General features: G+C 34.5%; 1 long non-coding RNA gene across 1 annotated transcript in view; it reads right to left on the bottom strand.

Moving 5' to 3' along the window:
• Positions 1 to 4,206: 4,206 nt before the first annotated feature.
• LOC119507282 overlaps positions 4,207 to 21,077 on the bottom strand; it is a 205,320-nt gene continuing 188,449 nt past the window's right edge. Inside the window, exon 4 of the long non-coding RNA XR_005211183.1 lies at positions 4,207 to 4,271. This is a non-coding gene — a long non-coding RNA (uncharacterized LOC119507282). The remainder of the gene's footprint in view (positions 4,272 to 21,077) is intronic.

The following is a 21,077-nucleotide window of genomic DNA, read 5'->3' as shown; positions in this document are numbered from 1 at the left end:
TGGAGAAAATCCATTTCTAAGTAACTAGTCCTGCATTTAAACAAACACAATTAATAAATAGAGTTTCACAAAAGTAGGAGAGTCTATCACCATAGTGGTTTGGAGTTCCAAGTTTGGGAGAAAAGTCTCCATTTCAGTCTGCTATTAAACGTTAGTTGTTATTTTTGAATTATTAAAAAGGATTTTAATTGAAAATAAAAGGAAGATGGGAATTTTCCATGGTAAACACATAGAACCTTGGTGGGGCAGGTTGAAACAAGCCTGATGAGGATATGTGGAACCCAAAGTGCCCAGGAGTGACCCCAATTGATGCCCAGAACCCCACAGCCCTCTTCTTAGGGTGTTCTGGGAGCAGTGGTTATAATTTGTACTGAAAGAGAGTACTTAGGAATCTTTAATACCTGCCAGACAACTAACATGATTTGAACCAACCTGCCATGGCTTCTTGTGAGTATCAGCAAAATTCAAGACTACCCTTAAACCAGCCAGTTTCCTCTTTCCTATTGAGAAATGGGTTCTGACCTAAATGCCCACAAAATCGCATGCATTTAGATGAGGGAAACTCTGAATTTCTAACCTGAAGTGTCTATAGTTGCACCTGTAAAGATTTGACTTCAAAACTTGTGGGATATTTTTTTTTTTCTTTTACTAATCACCAGGGAGCAGAAATGTGTACTGAGCTAGAGGTACTAGATGTGACTGCAACCCATTAATCATTTCAGCACCTGCCTCATCCCATGTCAGCATGGGATTCTGCTCTCCCTTCTTGTCCTCCTTCATCTGCTCCAGAATTTCAGCCAACAATCAAGAACACATTCCAGTTCTTGGCAACCCCAAGGCCCAGATGCTGAATAATTAGTAACAGTTAACTAATTAATAATGTTATTCTAATACCAACACTTTTGAAAAGGTTTGTACTGTTTTGAAGAGGTCCACAGGGTGTTATGGTCTTACTAAATTCAAATAGTTGCAGCAGAAGTAACTGAAGTAGTTACTATGCAGGAGGAATTTTCATCACCCCAACTACTGTATATATGTAGTGAGATCCCAGCTCAGCCCATTATTGCAAACAGGTGATTATTTCTTAGGTATGTGTGCCATGAGCATTTATTTTATGTGATGCTTTGTTTCTTTGAGGAAATAAAATATTTTCTCCAGAATTAAAACTTCTTCAGAGCAGCAACTGAAAAGCAATAATATGTTGAGGCATATTTATCCATTTAACTGGGTTTTTTTATGATGCTCTGTAACTGGGTTTATAGTACTGCCTTAAACTAATAAATTAAAATATTTTATACTCCCATAATACTTTTATTTAAAGGGCCTTAATTTACCAACAACTCATGCCCTGACAGCCTATAGAGGCAGAGTACTATAAATTAGTGATTACTTCCTCAGAAAGGCAAACTGAGGAAAAGGGAGAATTAGACTAGTGCTGCACATTAAATTGGAGAACTCTTTTCATAATTATTGGGATGAAAATATTTTACCCTCTAAGCAGGATGACAAGTATCATGATGTCCACTGATAACTCGTTGCAGCTTCTTTTCTTTTGGAATCTGGATGCAGCCTCCAGATCCTGCTCAACACAGTGACGCTGGCACTACACAGCCTAGAAAGCTGCTGAAGCTGGCATGTTAACTGAAACCTATTTGCTATCTCTGCCCTATAGTGTTCATGTCCAGAAAGAAGGACTGTGCCAGTTGTTGTTCTTCAAACATTTTGACTATCTGATGACAGATATTAATTATTGATTAAACCTCATCCATAATATTTATTTTTAATTGATTTGAGGGATCTGAAAACAGCTAAATTTTTGGCACTGAAATATATTACATATATTATTTCAGATGCCTTTGTGACCAAGATCCAAATATGCTAGGAACTCTTTCCTGCTGTTGTAACTTAAAACATTTAGTTCCTTTATTGGTGTGAATGGTAGGTCTTAGGAGATGCATTATAGTTACTCCTTTCTTCCTCTTTTACAATTGTCAGTGTCAGAGAAATGACAGGGACCTTTCATTTGATGATTTCTACAAATACAAGATCATGAATTCGATAAATTCCCTTAGTTGCATGATATATCAGATTTTAGTTGCATGGTATATCAGAGTAGCTTCTGCTTCCCTCTTCCATGCAGAAATCTAATCCCAGGTTAGCATAATCGACATTTTTAATGGTAGGTGTATGAGTGAATAACTTCATAGAACTCTTACATTACAATCTTGGACTATAGCATTATGGTCTAGGGTACAGCCTCTGGCATTAAGACTATCTGGGTCTGAATCCTGGCTCTGCTTCTTAACAGCTGGGTAACCTTGGGCAAGTTACCTAACCTGTCTGTGTTAGATGGGGATAATAATAGTGTCTATCTTATTGAGTTGCTGTGAGGACCAATTGCATTAATATGTGTAAAGGGCTTCATAGAGTGGTTGGCAAACAGCACTATTCAAGTGAAAGCTATTATTCGTCTCTACCTATATGCTGCCTGCCTAATTCCAGCTGTTTTACCAGAGCCACAGCAATCCTAGGGAACAGCCATACTCAATGAAAGTGTGAAAATTGGTCAAAATAAACCTTCACCATCTCCAAAACTATAAGATAACCTCTTTAATCACGGTAGGTTGAAGTGCTATCAATATATGCAAAAAATTGCACTCATCTGTGTTCATATTTGATGAAGATAGAATTTGACAAGAAAGGATTAAAACAATTAAATTTTTGAAACATTTATCTTCATGTGAAATTTTTATTGTAAACAATTCTAACTTAAATCTGGTGGTATAAAAGTAGACATTTTCTTCTTTTTAGAATGTATCACATGTTCACATATATACAAATTGTTATATATTTGCTTCAACTTTTAATATGTCACAGTAAGTCATGGTTCTTCAAATAAGTATTCATCAAATTTTTTGGAACTAAATTGTTTTCAATTTAAATATTCCATTGAACTGAACTCTTTGTGATGGAAATTATAGTGTGAATTTCTGATTTATGCCTCTTTAGAACACAAATTACTCTATACTTAGAAGGAAAGTCATAGAAAAGATCAACATCAATTAGAAGGTGAAGTCATGTTATCCTTTTGAAATATACATAATACACAAATGAAAGAAAAATTAATGTTACAATACCTGAATTAAAGCAATATATGTCATCCAGTCAACATTCAGGAAAACTAGTTCACTTCACAACTAGTTATAATTCTGTGGGGAAATTAATGACCCTATTTGATTTTCAAAATAGCCTTTGACCTAAATTTGTTTTTTAAACTACACAATTTGAAAATGGGGCATTATGAACAAAAAGAGTTATCATTCAAACTGTTTTCTAAAAGAAAAATAAACTGCCTGAACATTGATATTTTTCCATGTGTACCAATTCTTCAAGTGTTCACTTTATTTCACATTTATTAATTAAAATGAATTCCACTGATTTGGGGAAATGTAATGCCAAACGAAATGCACAGGTATTATTTATTGGAGCCATCTAAGGTGTATATACACATAAAATTTATATATAAATGTGTATATATTTATGTGTATTTATATATACACATAAAATTTTAAAACAGGCTATAATGTGAGATTAAATTTAATATCCTCTATTTGAATTATTCTAGTCCCAAAGGTTTCATACATAATTAGAAATGGTTACTTTGCCCTAATTAATATTTTATTTACTGTTATGCATCCAAGAGACTATTGGGGAAAAATAAAAAGGGTGGAGCTTTAGTTTCAAGGTCCTTTCCAATTCATGGAAAATTAATGTTCATCTATCTACTTATTAAATAGCCTTCAATATGATTATTCTATATTTTTCCTCAAATGAAAAACTTTAAAATTGTATGGCCTTTATCAGAAATAAACATATTTCTATTAGACATACTATAGTATATGTATTTATGTTTTTTATATATCATGATGGTCTTAGTCATTTTTCTATGTCATACATAGAAATTACCATTAAAGAATCTGTTCCCTATTTATTTCATACTATAAACATATTATTCTTAGTTGGCACTGAATGAACACATTTAATGTTTGGAGATATTCATGCCATAAGGTAAAGAAAAAAAAGAGTCGAGTCTCAAACTATGCTCATTTAGTTAATGGTAGATCTGGGACTAGAACGTCAGATTTCTGACACCACTCTGATACTCTTATCTTCATGCTTTTGATTGAAGAAATTTATTAAGAAAGGACATAAGGCAAGTATTTCTGCTCTCACCACTTCTATTCAACACTGCACTTGAGATCCTCTGGCCACTGTAATAGGGGAAGAAGAAGAAATAAAAGGCATAAAAATTGGAAAAGAAGAAATAAAACTGTTCGTAGTCACAGACAACATGATCATCTACATAGAATATAATAATCTACAAAAAATACTAGAACTAGTAAATGACTTTAGCAACAGTAATGTAAATATACAAAACTCAAATATTTTCTGCATGCTAAAAATGCATAATTACAGATCAAAATTTTAAAAAACAATGCCATTTACAATAGGACCAGAAACATGAAATTCTTGGGTATAAATCTAATGAAACAAGTGCAAGATCTACAAAAATTAATGAGAGACATTTTAAGAGACCTAAATAAATGGAGAGTTTTATCATGCTCATGTATTATAAGAACTAATTTAAGATATTAATTCTTCAAAAGTGATATATAAAGTCAAAATAATTACAATCAAAATCGCAGGAGGGTGTGTTTTGTAGAAACTGACAACCTCACTTTAAAATTTATATAGCCAAAACAATTATCAACAGAAGAAAACTGTCAAAGGACTTACACTACAGGATTTTAGATTAGCTATAAAGGTGAAATGATTAAAACAGTATTGATATAAAATCAAGCAGGGAGTCCAGAAATGTACCCACATACATGCATATGGTAAGCTGATTTTTAATAATAATGTCACAATAAATTGATGGGCAAAGGCTAGTCTTTGTCTCAAATGGTGCCAGAACAATTAAACATCCACATACAAAAAAACAAACCTCAACCCGTAGCTCCCACCATAAGCATAAATAAACTCAAAATGGGTCATAAATCTAAATGCAAAGCCTAAAGTTATACAATTTCTAGACGAAACATATGAGAAAAATCTTTGTGACATTAAGTTAGTCAAAGATTTCTTAGATAGAATGCAAAAAATATGAACCATTAAGGAAAAAAATGATAAATTAGACTTAATATTAAAATTTTCTACTCTTCAAAGAATGATGTTCAGAAAATGAAAGACTCATCTATGAACTAGAGGTATTTATATCTATATATAAAATATATTTCAAAATACATGCCTGATAAAGGGCTTATATCCAAAATATATATTTTAAAACTCTTATAACTCAAGTGTAAAAAGAAAAATAGCGCAATTTAGAAAAAAAAAATCTATGTTTGAACAGTCTCTTTAACAAAGTTGAAATAAGAATGGCAAATAAGCACATGAAAGGTGCCCTCGTTTGTCATTAGGGAAATGTAAACTGAAACACTGAAATATCATTATGTATCGCCTAAAAAGGGCTAAAATTAAAAAACAAAACAAAACAAAAAAACAGAACAAAACAAAAAAACAACCAACAAACAAAAAAATCCTGACATTATCAGGTGCTAGTGAGGAAATGGGGTAGTTGGAACTCATATTGTTCACGAGAATGCAAAATGGCATTTGGAAAATTGTGGCAGTTTCTTAGGACATTAAAAGTATAGTCACCATGCAACTCCCAAATTCCAATCTTAAGTATTTACTCAAGAGAAATAAAAATGTATGTCTACAGAAAGACCTGTACATGAGAATTTATATTAACTTTGTTCATAATTGCCAGAAAATGGAAACAACCAAAATGTCCAAAATTTAGTGAATATTATTCAGCAATAGAAAGAAACAAACTGCTTAAACCTGCAACAACAAAAGTTAATCCCCAAAACATTAAGCTAACTGTAAGAAGCCAGACACAAAAGACAACATACTGAATGTTTCCATTTACATGGCATTCTGGAAAAGGCAAAACTGTAGAAACAGAAATCAATTCAGTGATTTCCAGAAGTTGGGGAAAAGAAGTGAAAGAGGTTGACCCAAAAGAGTCATTAAGGAATGTTTGGGGGTAATGGAAATGTTCTATATCATGGTTGTGGTGGTGGTGGTTACATAATTATATGCATTTGCCAAAACATATCAAATGGTACATTTTAAAAAAATGATGATTTACAAAAAAAAAAAGAAAATATTGATGCATTTTGCTCTAAGTCAATTATACCTCAGTGAATATGACAAAAAAAGCCAAGTAGTTGCATATTGTTTTTTTTTTTGTGCTGGACAAAAAAAAATGTATAATGTAAAACTTGCCTGAAAAGATATATAAATACAAATCAAGAAATAGATAACATCAGATTCAAGATCTCATCTCCTTCTCACTATACTACCTCTTCCCAAGTGATGATCCAGATTGCTGTCAGGTGCCCATAAAGAAAATTAAAAGCATTACTTACTTTTTTCTAACTCTACCGCAAACGTTAGCAGCGTCAGTCATTTGGCCTGCTAATTTCACTCAAGAGGAAAGAAAAAAAAGGCAACCTGACAGCTGCTGAAGAGCAGCAGGATTCTAGGATAATGATTCTGGATGATGATGAGGGAGGTCAAAAGGAAAATAAGGAACGATCAAAACTGAAATTAAAAAGTAAGAGCAAATGGGTAAGACTAGTAGATTTGCACGTTAGACTCAATGTTGGGCTATGGTTTCATGCTTTCCCTCCAGTTCACACTTGCATCTCTTCCCATCATTTATTCAGATATCTGTTAGTTCATCACTCTCAGGTGAGAGAAGTAGTGCACTGGCTACTGAGAAAAGTAAATATATAAGCATTATAAAGTCTGCAAAGTTAAAAGTCATAAACCTCATATTGAATCACCTCATACTCAATAGGAATATATTTATTTACTCACCAATCACTATCAAACTTTGTGCAAGTCCATAGTGCAATGAAACAATAGAATATGAATCTGAAGGCTTGATTCAGCTCAAATAAAATGCAGGGAATATGACTGACTAGAGATTAAATATGGTCCTCATGCCTGTTAAATTAGAAAGGCACACCATCATTAAGTCATTCTGTTTTATATTTATACATCTCACATGGGATGCATTTTCTATGTACCTATGAAAAATCACAATGAATGTACTATGACATCCATTGAAAGAAGAGGGCAGATGTTCCACACTGTGGTGTTACAAGCACAACAATGTACGGGCATATCTTTGGGAAACCCAGGTTCCCCATTATATTAAAAGTACATAATAATCAAGATGTATTCTCTTATAGGTAGAGTAGATGTCTCTCCAGTTGGTTAGCTCAGGGACTTTAGCTAGATATAATTATGGCATCACTTTGTTTTCCTGCTGATGAAACACGATCCTTCGAGGTCTTTGCAGGGCCTTTCATATTCATTGATATTGTAGATTGCATACTTATTATTACCTTTTTTAGCAGATGGTAGTACATTGTATGAAAGTCAGTGGCCTTGTCTTGATACTTTTGGAACATAAAAAAGCAAAGTATTAAGGAGCAGATCCCAGAACAGTGGCTTGAAGAGCAACTTGGGCCCTCTGCTCAGGAAACAACCATAGCTAGTGAAAAATATTCTATAGAACAATTATATGAAGTCTGTTAAAATTTCCCCAAGGGAATTCAGCAGATGGAAAAAGATTTAGTGAAGAAAATCAACTGAATCTTGGTAAGAAGAGTGAGCATCTATGTGTTAGAGCTATGATTTACTCTCCCATCCCCTACCTCCACTGTCCAGCTCCTGGCAGGTACAGTGAAGAACACAGAACTCCCTCCTCCCTCCCGTCCTTCTCTGATCTAGGACTATAGTTTCTCCACAGGAGAGACAGGAAACCATTATTTCTCATTTTTCCCAGAAGCTCTGTTTCCAACAAGAACAGCTAGAGGTCCGGGGCTCCCATCATTTATTAGAAGAAAAAAAAAAAATCCAATAACTCTTTTGAACATAGATGTAAAAAAAATCCTTAATGAAATTACAGCAACATGAATAATTATACACCGTGACCAAATAGGATTTATCCCAGGAATGCAGTGTTGGTTTAACATCTGAAAATTAATGTAAGGCACCATATCAGTAGAGTGAAGGACAAAAGCCAAATGATTATCTCAATAGATGTAAAAAAAGCATTCAACACAATCCAACACCTTTCTTGATAAAATGCTCCACAGATTAGTAGTAGAAAACTTCATCAATCTGATAAAGGCCATATACAAAAATCCCACAGCTAACATCATAGTTAATGGTAAATGACTAAATAGTTTTCTGCTAATATCAGTAACAGGACAAGGATATCCACTTTTGCTCCTTCCATTCAACATTTTAGTGGCAGTTCTAGCCAGAGTAATTAGATAAGTAAAAGAACTAAAAGGCTTCCACATTGGAAAGGAAGAAATAAAACTATCTCTATATACAGATAATTTGATCTTATACATAGAAAATCCTAGAGGAATTCACTAAAAAAAAAGTATTAGAACTAATAAATGAGTTCAGAAAGTGAACTCAGGGTGAAATATCAATATGCAACCACCAATTGGATTTCTATACACTAGCAATAAAAAAAATCAGAAAAGGAATTTTTAAAAATTCCATTAACAATAGTATCAAAAATAATACAATGGGAATAAATTTAACAAAATACTGCATAAGTTTTACTATGAAAACAACAAAACATTGTTGAGAGAACTAAAAGAAGGCTTAAATAAAAGGACAGACATCTTGTGTTCATGAATTGGAAAACTTAATATTTGTTATGATGGCCATGCACTCCAAATTGATCTACAATTTCAATGCAATCCCTATCATAATCTTGGAAGCTTTAATGATGAAATTGACAAGCTGATCCTAAAATTCATACGAAAATGCAAGAGACCCAGAATAGCCAAAACAATCTTGAAAAGAACAAAGTTGGCACACTTACACTTCCCAATTTCAAAATTTACTACCAGGTGACAGTAATCAAGATGGAGTGGTACTAATATAAGGAAAGATTTGCAGATCACTGCAATAGAACTAAGAATCCAAAATAAACCCTCACATTTACTGTCAGTTGATTTTTAAGAAGGGTGTCACAACATTTCAATGGGAAAAGAATAGTTTTTTCAACAAATGGTACTGGGACAAGTGCATATCTATATGCTAAAGAATGAAGTTAGATCCATACCTCACAAGATACACAAAATTTAATACAAAAATCAAAAACTTAAATGCAAGACTTAAAACTAAAACTCTTAGAACAAGAGTTCTATACATAGGTGTAAAACTTTGTGACCTTAAATTAGTCAATAGTTTCTTGGATATGACACCAAAATCACAAGCAAAAAAAGAAAAAATGTATCAACTGGACATCAACAAAATTAAAAAAAAAAAAAAACAAAAAACTTCTGTGCCTCAAAATGCACCATCAGGAAAGTACAAAGATGATCCACAGAATAGGAGAAATTTTTTACCAATCATGTATCTGATAAAAGGCTTGTACTTCAATATATAAAGAAATCTTACAGTTCAACAATAAAAGAAATAATTAAAAATGGGCAAAGCATCTGAATACAAATTTCTCCAAAGAAGCTATGCAAATAAACATAAGCCCATGAAAAGGTGTTCCACATAATTAATCATCAGGGAAATGCAAATCAAAAGCACAATGAGTTAAAACCTCACATCCACTAGGATGGTAGAATCAAAAAGTCAGATATCAAGTTTTGACAAGGATGTGGAGAAATTGGAGCCGTCATATATTTCTGATTAGAATTTAAAATGATGCAACAGCTTTGGAAAATAGTTTGGAAGTTTCTCAAAATATTACACATTACTGTATGCCCCAGCATTTCCACTCACAGGTTCATATCTAAGAGAAATGAAAACATATGCCCACAGAAAAACTTAAACACAAATATTCATATAAGCAATATTCAGAATAGCCCCAAAGTGAAAATAACCAAAATGTCCATTAATGTTGAAGGAACAACAAAATATGGTATGTATAGACATGAAGTACCAATGCATGCAATGACATAGATGAACCTCAAAAATATGCTAAGTGAAAGAAGGCAGATTCCATTTACGTGAAAGGTCCAGAATAGGCAAATCTATATATAGAGAAAGTATGTCTAAAGAGATAGCCCTATCTAAGCTGGGGGTGGGGGGATGTTGAGGAGAAATGGGTAATGTCTGCTCCTGGAGACAGGATTTCTTTCTGGGATGATGAAAATGTTCTAAAATTTATTGTGGTGATAGTTGCTTAACTCTGTGACTATACTAAAAACATTTGAATTGTATAATTTAAATTGGAGAATTGGATGATATGTGAATTATATGTCAATAAAGCTGTTTTAAAAAGCAAAGCTAAAATAAACATTCTTGGACACGTACATCACACACACACACACACACACACACACACACACACACACACACAGGAAAGTAAAACCCTGAAAAGATGAGTAAAATTTTAAACCGTCACCAGTTAGTTATATATTCATGGGACTGAGTTTCAAGTCAGAGACTTTAAGCTTAATGACTAGTGATAGGAAATGAAAGTGAGAACCAAGGGTAAAGGCTCCAAACCTTAATTCTGCATGGTCACAACTTTGACCTGGTCATAAGTTAAGGTTCACTTTCAGTGACTATGAATTAAGGGATGGCCATCCAACTAAGTATTTTCCTAGGCACTTTTTTATACATTATATAATTTAATCTCATCTAATCCTTACAGCAGGTCTATGGGTGAGTAAATTGAGGCTTAGCACAAATGTGATAAAAGTGAAGTAAGTCATCAATTTAATATTAAGAGGGAGAGGCTTGGGCAGAAAAATGTAGCCATGATCAGGTCGTATGGGATAAAAATATTTAACTCTATTATAAAGGTCACCAAACTCTAACGTGAAGGCAATATGTATGCCTCATGGGGTAAAGATATTTATTCTTTATTTAATAAGATGAACATACTGGCTCAGCCACTTGATCTCAAAAGAAAAATGTTATTTCAATAAAGTTTGGGCACATTATTTGGTGCTTGGGATAGAACATTGATGAAAACTAACCCCTTCCTCACTCATATATGAACAAACAGCAACTTAATAGCATGGTATTGCTAGAATAGAGATATGCATAGAGTGCTCTGTAGCAGAAAGAGAAGCTATTTTTGTACTTGCTCTTTTTCTGGGTTGACCATGAAATAATAAATAATTTTCCAGTTACACAAATCAGAGAGGAATAAAAAGAATAAATTATCTAGGTTATGAATTTGTTTAATGACAAAGCATGTTCTCTTTAAATAGTGTACACTTATTCCAAAACAACACTCATCAATACAATGATCCTCTCTGGTTCTTTTTTACAAAAATAGGTGAGGCATTCTTTGAGTTCATACTATTGTTTGGAGCATTCTGCTAACTGGGTTAACTTAATATCCCGAAGGTCAATTAACCACATCCCTTTTTACCATCTCATACTGTGCCATTTTTACGTAAGTGAAATTGTGCGTAAGCCCAGAACCATTGCTAGAAAAACAAGGCAAAAGTTTTGATAGGCACTTAGTATAGTCAGCTTGAATTAGAAGAAACAGGGGCATATAATGGAGAGTGGGAGCATTTCTTGCTGACTTTTCATTTATGTTATTGATTCTGTGGTGAGACCAGAGATTAGTTTGACAGATTCAACATACTTAGCTATATCTTACTGGGTAGGTTAGCTCAAGACTACGCTTTCACAAACTTTACAACCTGGGAAGTTGGGAAGGGTGGCTAAAGGCTGTAACAGAAAATAAATCAGCATGAGTGGATAATATGTTATAATATTAATTCATGTGATTTTGTCCATGCCTACTCCTCTTTTCCTACCCTATTCATTAGTTGAGGAGAGGAATGAGGAAAGGTAGAAAATTTAATGGAAAAACAAAGAGGGTTTTAGAAGTACAGTGAGTTGAACAATTTAGGTTTTAAAAATATTACTCTGCTGGGTGGTGAATGATTTGGATGGGGACAAAATTGAAAGAAAGGAGAGCAGTTAGGCTTTCACAAAAGTCTAGGTGAGAGATGATGGTGACCCTGACTAGGGTATGGGTACTGGACTGGAGGGAAGTGGATCGATATTACACATAGACATCCAAACACTGTGCTAGACCTTGAATATAAAGAGTCAATTAAGAAAGAAAATCCTTCAGGCAAACCTATAAAAAAAATATCAAATGATAAATACAACCTTAGACGTATTTACAGTATACATCTAGAGTGTTATGAAATCACAGGAAAGGGGACTCTAATTTGACCAACAAGGAATGGGGTCAGAGGCCTGAGTGATGTCAAGGAATTTTCAATTTTAAGAACCAATTTCAAATACTACTCACAATGGGACACCCCATCCCCAAAGAAGAAATTGACAAATCAAATAAATACTGTTCCACTGAATAAAGACACCTTCTTAACTTACTCTCCCTAGTATGCATGTCTGTGTGTGTTTGTGTGTGTGTGTGTGTGTATACCAAAATATTTCATGATACCCTTCTTGGAAAAATTAAGATCGCAGTCCCTTCAACAAAGTCTCCTTTTGAAAAATAAAAATTGTAAAATTTCACTTTGAGATAAAATTTAAAATAGCATTGAATGTTTATGCGGAAACCTCCAATCAGGTGCATCCTGTGTCAAAAAAGAGCTCAAGCAGTCATTTTCTATTCAGTATTTGTTAAGCACCTATTATGTGGCAGAAAATTCTCTGAAATTATTTTCTGAAGCAGAGAAGAGCTAAGGCATCATTTCAGTGAATATCTGTAAAAGAAGATGGCTTCTGGGGTAGATTCTAATTTCTCTCCTTCAGCACCCACAACTTCTCATCTTAATAACTGAGATAATAGTTCTGCCTGGACCTGGTGATTCCATGAATGCTTCCTATTCTAAGATCTATGATGAAATAGCTATTATTTATTGAGTATTATTAATGCCGGGCACTCTTTGAAGCACTTTGCATGTGAGATCTCATTGAATCCTTGTAGCCTAAGAGAAAGTCTCATCATTTTCCCAGTGAAGATACTGAAGCACTGAGGCACATGCCCAAAGGCATAGCTGTGATTGAAACCCAAGGACTCTGGCCGAGGCTCATGGCTTAACTATGCTACTAACCCTCCTCTTTAATCCTCATTCTCCTTTAGAGCTAGAAAATGCTGATTTTTTCCAACAATTTTTGAAAATATTTTAATATTTTTTTAACTAGTAAAATGTCAAGAAAGAAGGTCTATCTCTTATCAGCCCTAAACATAGTAATGAAGTTTGATTTCTTTGCCAGTGAACCCAAAGAACAGTCAATTGCACAGGTAGTTTATGTCCATGGTTTAGTCAGGGTTCTCTGGGGAAAGAGAACCAGCAGGAGATATCTGTAAATATTGTGAAATATTATAAAATTGTCTCATGCAACTGTAGAGAAGCACGAGTCCAAATTCTGCACAGCTGCATGCAAATGTCTTCATTTGTTCCTTCAGTGAGTATTGTGTACTGTGAATGCAAAATCTTCTTATGGGAAAAAACAGTCATGCAATGTTTTTCTGGTGATAGCTCCATTATAGAATATCAACAGGGAGTTAAATATTTTAGTTAATGATTTTATCATACTAACTCCCTCATCTTTTTTTTTTTTTGACTTTTTGTACAGAGAGAATTTCTAAAGTTATCAAAAATAATTAAGTTGTTTACTAAGTAACTACATACAAATGTGCCAAAATTACCCTGAGATATCCATTTATATGAGTCTATAATTAAATGGTATCTCATTTCATAAACAAGAGGTCATAAAACATTTTTTTCTATTTTTAATGATGTTGTTCATATGTCAGCATGCCCATTCTTTTCAAATCATTTTCTCCATGATGAATAGAGTGTTAAGAATGTAATCTAAAACATCTGACTGGCAATTTCACTCTTCTAAAACTTTGCTAAATCCTTTCCACCTAAGAATTAACACTGAAATACAAATGAAGGGAGAAAAACATTAATCTCTCTATCTTTCAATGCTTTAGAAAAAAATAAACATATATATGTAGCAAATATTTTATTACATAATATATATTATCCTATATATAACAATATGTTATGGTATAAATATATATAAAGTTAAAGATTACTTAAGTATGTATTAAAGTAAAACAATCAAATTTGAATGCAATCAAACTTCTGTCCCTGATAATTTAAAACATAAATTCATAATCCCCTGGATCAGGGAAACATGTAGATAATTAGACATGGTCATATAAAGGGTTAATCATCTTATTTAATGCATAAAGATAAAACTACATTCATATAATTTCTGGTATTATGATAGGAAGGGTTTTCCCTCTTTTTCAAACTTACCCGCTTCATCACAATCCACAGAGATCAGGGGCGAGGAGAAACCCAAGACCAGGTATTTTTAATAAGCACATCTGGTGACTTATGATCAGAAAAGCTTGGAAAGTATTGGTTAGTATATATGAATATCCAGGTGGAGGATTCTGTTAATTTTCTCTTCTACCCCATAGCAGATACTTCAGCTACCTACTGTTACTCTGCAAGATATTGCTGGATGGAGCTATTTAGTGATGAGCTAAGATTTCTTAAAATCATACAGTGTCTGGTTAAAGGGTAAGTTAAAGGTCATCTAGCCCAATCTTAAGTGATTCTTGAACTTTCTTCAAATTTAGCCTAACCCTCAGACAATCACCTCCTGCTCATCTGTCTGCTTGGTATATATGCCAATCATATGGGTTAAACTAATTCAAATACAGAAAGTAATATATTTCAATAGATTCTACTCTCCCCAGCCAGTCATTTTTTTGTCTACTTTGCTCAAATATTTTTGGATTGACAAGTGACTATAATGATTCATGTCTAATTTACATGCTTATTAACTCCCTGAAGGCATTGAAAAAGTCAAGCTGAGGCTGTAAAATTACAGTTCCCTAGTTAACATCATCAGGTGCTATCCAAGATACCGTGTCTATTAAAAAAAAAAAATGGAAAGGACTATGAAAAAACTTAATTGGTTAGTGTTGTGGCAGTTTATGTAGACAGTTCACATCAGTCTTCAAAATTGCATTTGCACCTAAACATTATTGCTATTATTGATGGATTTTAGGGCAAAACAACCTTGAATGATTAGTCTGTAATTGAATTGCACTATATAACTTCAATGTGTTTCAACAGAAATTTTCCTGTAATTCAGAGTCTGGGAGACATTAAGCAGTTATGTACCGATTCTTTTTTTCCCCTCAAGTAATCAATTCAGTTCCTATGGCCTTCATTCCCAAAGACTGTAACATCCATAAAGAAATTATTTCTGTGAGTATAAGATTTTGTGTAATGCAACATGCTGTCAGATCTATTCTTGGGAAAGTTTTATCTGACCCATTGTTAATTCAGCAGCAAGCAGAGATGGTAAACAGGATTACTTTTAGCAGATAAAACAAAGATTTTAAAAAAACAAGTGCTTTGTTGAAAATAAGATCTATCAATAAATGTTTGAAAGAGGTGGCTTTTTTCACGTTTTTCCTGACTAGGATAGGAATAGGTTTCTTTTCTTAATTCTGATATTATTTATTGTCTGGACATTTTTCCTTAACCACAGGAAGCCATAAAACATTAACGTTTGGAGACTCAGAGGACATCTAGTCTCAACTTGATGAGGAAATTATAGGCTACCTGATACTGATACTTCATTCAACAATAACTGTTTATTGAGGGGCTACTCTGTGCCAAGTCATGCCCAGGGCACTAGAAACAGAGCAATGAAAAGAAGAAGCAAAGCTCATTTCTTCATGAGCTTACATTCTGGTAGGAGGATATAGACAAAGAACAACAAAAAAACTCTATTTCAGGTGGTGATAAGCACTATGAAGAAAAATACGGTGGGGTAAAGAGAGAGAGAGTAATGTGAGAGAAGATGTGCTACTCCAGGCAGGACACTAAGGAGGTGTTGCTAGTAAGGTGACCTTGAGCAGGAGCTGTATGAAATGAGGGAGCAAGCCAGGCACACACACACACACACACAAACACATCTATGCTCCTCAGCCTCTTAGAGCCTTGCACACAACAGGGTATACATACAAATATATTTTGATTGTTTAAAAAATGATCTCCCTGGTAGCCAGGACAATCATTAGCATCTCTTTTCAGCCCAGAAAGCAAAGGTACAACTGCTAATCTCATGAGAGAGCACTATGAAGCCCATCAGGCAGGAGTGGTTTCCCAACTGTAGTCTACTTAATCTTAGCTCAATCTGTATGAAAAATTTCATAGAGCAGAATAGCAAATGTTCACGGACAATTTGGAAAGAAATTCATTATATATTGTTTTCACAATCAGATATACAAAGATCCATAGCCGTCAGTCAGTTTACTGATGTATCAGCTCCAATGGATCCAAATCTCTAGCTGTTTCAGTCCTACTTAAAACTGCAGAAAAAGACTGCAGATCCGAGTCATAGCACCTACTGGTGGAAAGGCCTCATGCTGATGAGACTAGGCTCTAATTTACTCATCTAATAAACACTTGCTGTGCATTTACCATATGCCAGATACTGGGGCAAAACTTGGTACAAGAGAGTCACTACCCTCAAAGAGCTGATCTATTTTAGATGCAACATATTCTTTTCCTCTATAGGTACTGATTGTTAAGGGCCAAAAACCACTGCTATCTAGCATTGCTTGAGGAAATAAAGAATATTCAAGGAAGAACTGCCTACTGAAAGGGAATCCCTGTCCCAAGGGATGGCCCCTTCCTATGGTTGGCAATTCCAACCAAAATGTCTCTTTAAGGACAGGGATAGACATCTTAAGACTCAGCCCCTTATTGAGCTAAGCTCTTGGGCAGGACCACACACAAACACACTGCAATACAGCAGCTACCACTGTGTCTACCATCTGAGAGTTGGCTCCACCTCTCCGTAACTGGACTTTCTCTGGCAGATGTTATTCTATGATGTGCAGGTGGTCCTTGGACCACTGACCTCTGGATGGGACCTTTAAGAGACTTCTACTCCTGGAAAAACCAAGTCATTGGGTGCACAACAAAAATAGCCATGCTATTGTTTTGGCATATTCAGATCACCAAATTTCACCCACAGTTCTAGATAACTGGCTTGAATGAGTCTTTATTTTACATTGAAAAGGAAAAATCTAACATTATTTGTGTCTGCTCTGTTTTCCACTGGCTCTTACCTTTCTTGGATCCTCCTAAGTTTTTGGTTGTAGAATCTCACTAGTCAAAGAAAGAGGATTTGACTGGACTTCTTTTCCAGCACATTTGTCCTTTTTGCCTTTTTCTTTCATTGCTTTGTTGAAGGAACCAACATTTTTTAGTGGTTTTCTGACCTGACACTTCATGAGTACAGATGCACCACATTGCTAATTGATCTTTCCAGTCATGTGGCTTTCCTGTTCATTTCTGATGGGATGTCTGACACATACTGTAATTATGCCATAATCTTGACAGGGAAATCTAGTTGAGAACACCATCATTGCCATTCAAATAACCCAGAAATTTTCCTACTCTTGCATCCTGAAACAAATGATTATGCTGATTTGCAGTTTGGAGCCATGAAGAAATGATGCATTATGTTGTTAGTTAAAGCCATGACAAGCTCCTACTTTATCTGTACTGGATAGTGGCCTTCAGGCACACAACCAGGTATTCCTTATTTAGCATGTATGTTTGCATTTTCTTTAAAAATATCATACTCCTTTATTGTTTTCTAATTAAACAATAGAAAGTGTCATGTTCTTAAACAACCAGCAAATCAAAAGTCTATGCCTGGAAGGAGGGAATTGGTGTTGGCATTTAGGTTTAATGGTCTCAAAGTAAAAGTGAAAAGAGCAGGGAAAATGATTAACAAAATTGTAGAACAGTTCCAGCAGTTCCATAATTTCACAATCTGATCCCTGACCCTTTTATCTACAAAAAGCCATTTTAACATAGTTTGTGGGAAACTTGGGATTATTGTCTGTAGCTTTGAAAGAAAAACAGCATTTATCTTAACTTTTGATTCTCAATAACATTTACCAAACGAAACAATTCTTTAAAAAAAAAAAAAAACTGAAATAGCTACCTTTTATCACCAATACAGCATAGCCTTTTGTTCACAATGAAAATCACCTTGGAACACTTGTTAGATTGTACTTGATGAATCTTTGTGAAGAATGACGGGTTTCAAATATGTCAACTCTTTCATTTTTATCAATAGAAAGGTACAGTGCATACAAGCTTATTTACCTCACAGCCACCAGTCCTTCTGCTTACCCAGCGTCATTCACTTTTTTAAGAGCTTTGCAGTCCTTTTTTCATAAATCAGTGAATATGCCTGTTTTAACCATTCTCAGATTAGAAGCAAGTGTGAATTTTGAATTGTTTTTTGTAGAATGTACATCTGCATTTTCCTAAAATAATATCATACTTTGCTGATTTTTAATTAATCATTATAAAATATGCAACTTTCTTATAAAAGGACTTCTATTAAACAAAAAAGATAATAAATAATGTGTAAAATGAGTGTGGTTAAAAAAAATAATGCACTGAGAAGAAAAATTCAAAGAAATGGTGTATAAAAGAACCTTACTAAGAAAGACTTACTAAGAAACTGTGTTCTATTAGTTTATGTTGGAAAGAATGGCAAGGTAATAGGGGAGTAGGATTTAAGAAGAGAAAACTTAGACATATTTCTCCTGACTAGAAACATGACTGAGTTCCTCGTTTAAGTTATCTCAACCTGATTTTCTCATTTGCGAAACACAATTTGACTCCATGGGGATGGAATAAAGTAAGTAAAGCACTTGTAACGTGTAAATCAGCATACACAGGGAAGTTATGTGAATTCGTTTTCCGGTACTATAGAACTAAATAGCTTACAATCATAAATAGAACATTAGCTCTCATTTATGAGGTCAAAATGTTACCTCTCATAAAACGTGTGTAAAATGTGTATGCCTTCCCCTCAAGAACTGAGTCTTTGTATGTTAACATGGTAGTAGAGATGCAGTTTATCTGGTCTATGCCACCAGTTCTTTAAAGCATTACTGCAAAAAGAGTCCTCATGTGCCAGGGCTGCTGTGACAAAGTTCCGCAGACTCATTGGCTCAAACAACAGGAGTTTATTGTCTCAGAGGTTTGGAGGCTAGAAGTCCAAAATCAAAGTGTTGGCAGGATCGTGAGTTCTCTGAAGGCTGTGGTGTTCTGGTGGTGTTCTGGTGGTGACTTGCTGGCAATCCATACCAATCTCTCTCTCTGTCACATGGTCATCTGCCTCCTTCTGTCCCTGACTCCTGACTGTGTCCAAGTTTCCCCTGCTTGTATGGACTCCAGTAATATTGAGCTATGCCCCACACTTACTCAGTCTGGCCTCACTTTAATAACATCTTCAAAGATCCTATTTACAAATGGGTTCACATCCACAAGACTGGGGGATGGGACTTGAATTCATCTTTGTGGAGGACATCCATAACAGATAATAAGAACTGAACTGAGAATGACTGAATTTAACATTCTGAAATTTAGAACTGCAGACATTTTAGCATACATTTGACAGAAGTGCAGGTGAATGCAACAAATCATAGGTGACCCAGTGTGGCTCTCCAACATTAACTACTTCTTCCTGTCTCCACTCCCTGAAGAATTGGATATTGTTGATGTTGTTTGTTCCCTTTTGTTTTCCACTTCCTGACTAGTTGATCTTCTTTCTGTGTTCCCCTTGCACTTATCCCAGTCTGCTTAGCACTGAAGCTATTCCACCCATATTTCTTTTCCTTTGTAGTCAAATAGAGAAATGGCTAAGTCTCTGCGGAATTGCTCAACGTTCAGTTATCAAAAAGCAAAATCCTAATCAATTCTATTGCTAAGGAGTTTGCTTCACTCAAGAGATTAAGAAAAATGCGTCTGCCATTTCCTTCTACTTTTAATGCAATTTTTTGATATAAATTCACATACTATACAATCCATCCAAAGTATACAATCAATGCCTCACAGTATCATCACATAGTTGTGTGTTTTTCACCACAATCAATTTTAGAACATTTTGATTACTCCAAGGAAAAAACTAAGAGAAAACCCAAAACATCCTATACCCTTTATCTCTCCCTATCATTGACCCCAGCATTGGTGTGATACATTGTTACTGTCAATGATGGAATATTAAGATATTACTACTAACTATCGTCCATAGTTTGCAATAGGTGGGTTTTTCCCATATGCCACTCTACTATTAACTCCTTGTAATATTTTTGTACATTTATTCTAGTTCATGGAGGAAATGTTTATATCCATACTGTTAATCACACTCATCATCCATCACAAGATACAGTCCCATGTTTCAACCTCTGGTTTTCCCTCTGGTGACATATATGACTCTAAACTTCCCCTATCAACCATATTCACACACAATTCAGCACTGTTAACTATACTCACAGTAAAATGCTACTATCACCTCTATGCATTTCCACTTCTTTAAATTCAACCTAGTTAAAAATTCTGCACATCTTAAGCAACTGCTCCCCATTCTCTAGCCTCATTCTATCTCCTGATAACATATACTCCAGATTTTATGTCTATGAGTTTACATATAATTAGTTCATATTAGTGAGATAGTACAATATTTTTCCTTTTGTGTCTGACTTCTTTCACTCAACATAATGTCCTCAAGGTTCATCTATTTTGTTGCATGTATCAGAACTTCCATTTACTTCCATTTTGAGAATTTCTCTCCCCACTTGCCCCACACTGAAACTTCCTCTATTTCTGAATACTTTGGCCACATGGAGCCTGCTACATGGTGACACAAGAGAAGGGTTGTTTTGTTTTGTTTTGTTTTGTTTTTAATGTTTTTTAGTGCTTGCCTTTTGGGGCAGGAAAAAATGTTCCATATTAGGTCTTATCTGCAAAGGATCACCCTTTGAACAGAAAAAGGATGCTAAGACACTCCTAATTGCCACCCAGGGGTTGTATTACTTAACATCTTCTGCAAAAATATTAGTCATCAAGCCAGAGTTAATGAAATGTGTA

This window comes from Choloepus didactylus, chromosome 12, assembly GCF_015220235.1.
Source record: "Choloepus didactylus isolate mChoDid1 chromosome 12, mChoDid1.pri, whole genome shotgun sequence".
Lineage (NCBI taxonomy): Eukaryota > Metazoa > Chordata > Mammalia > Pilosa > Megalonychidae > Choloepus > Choloepus didactylus.
This window is presented reverse-complemented; position numbering and strand designations above follow the sequence as displayed.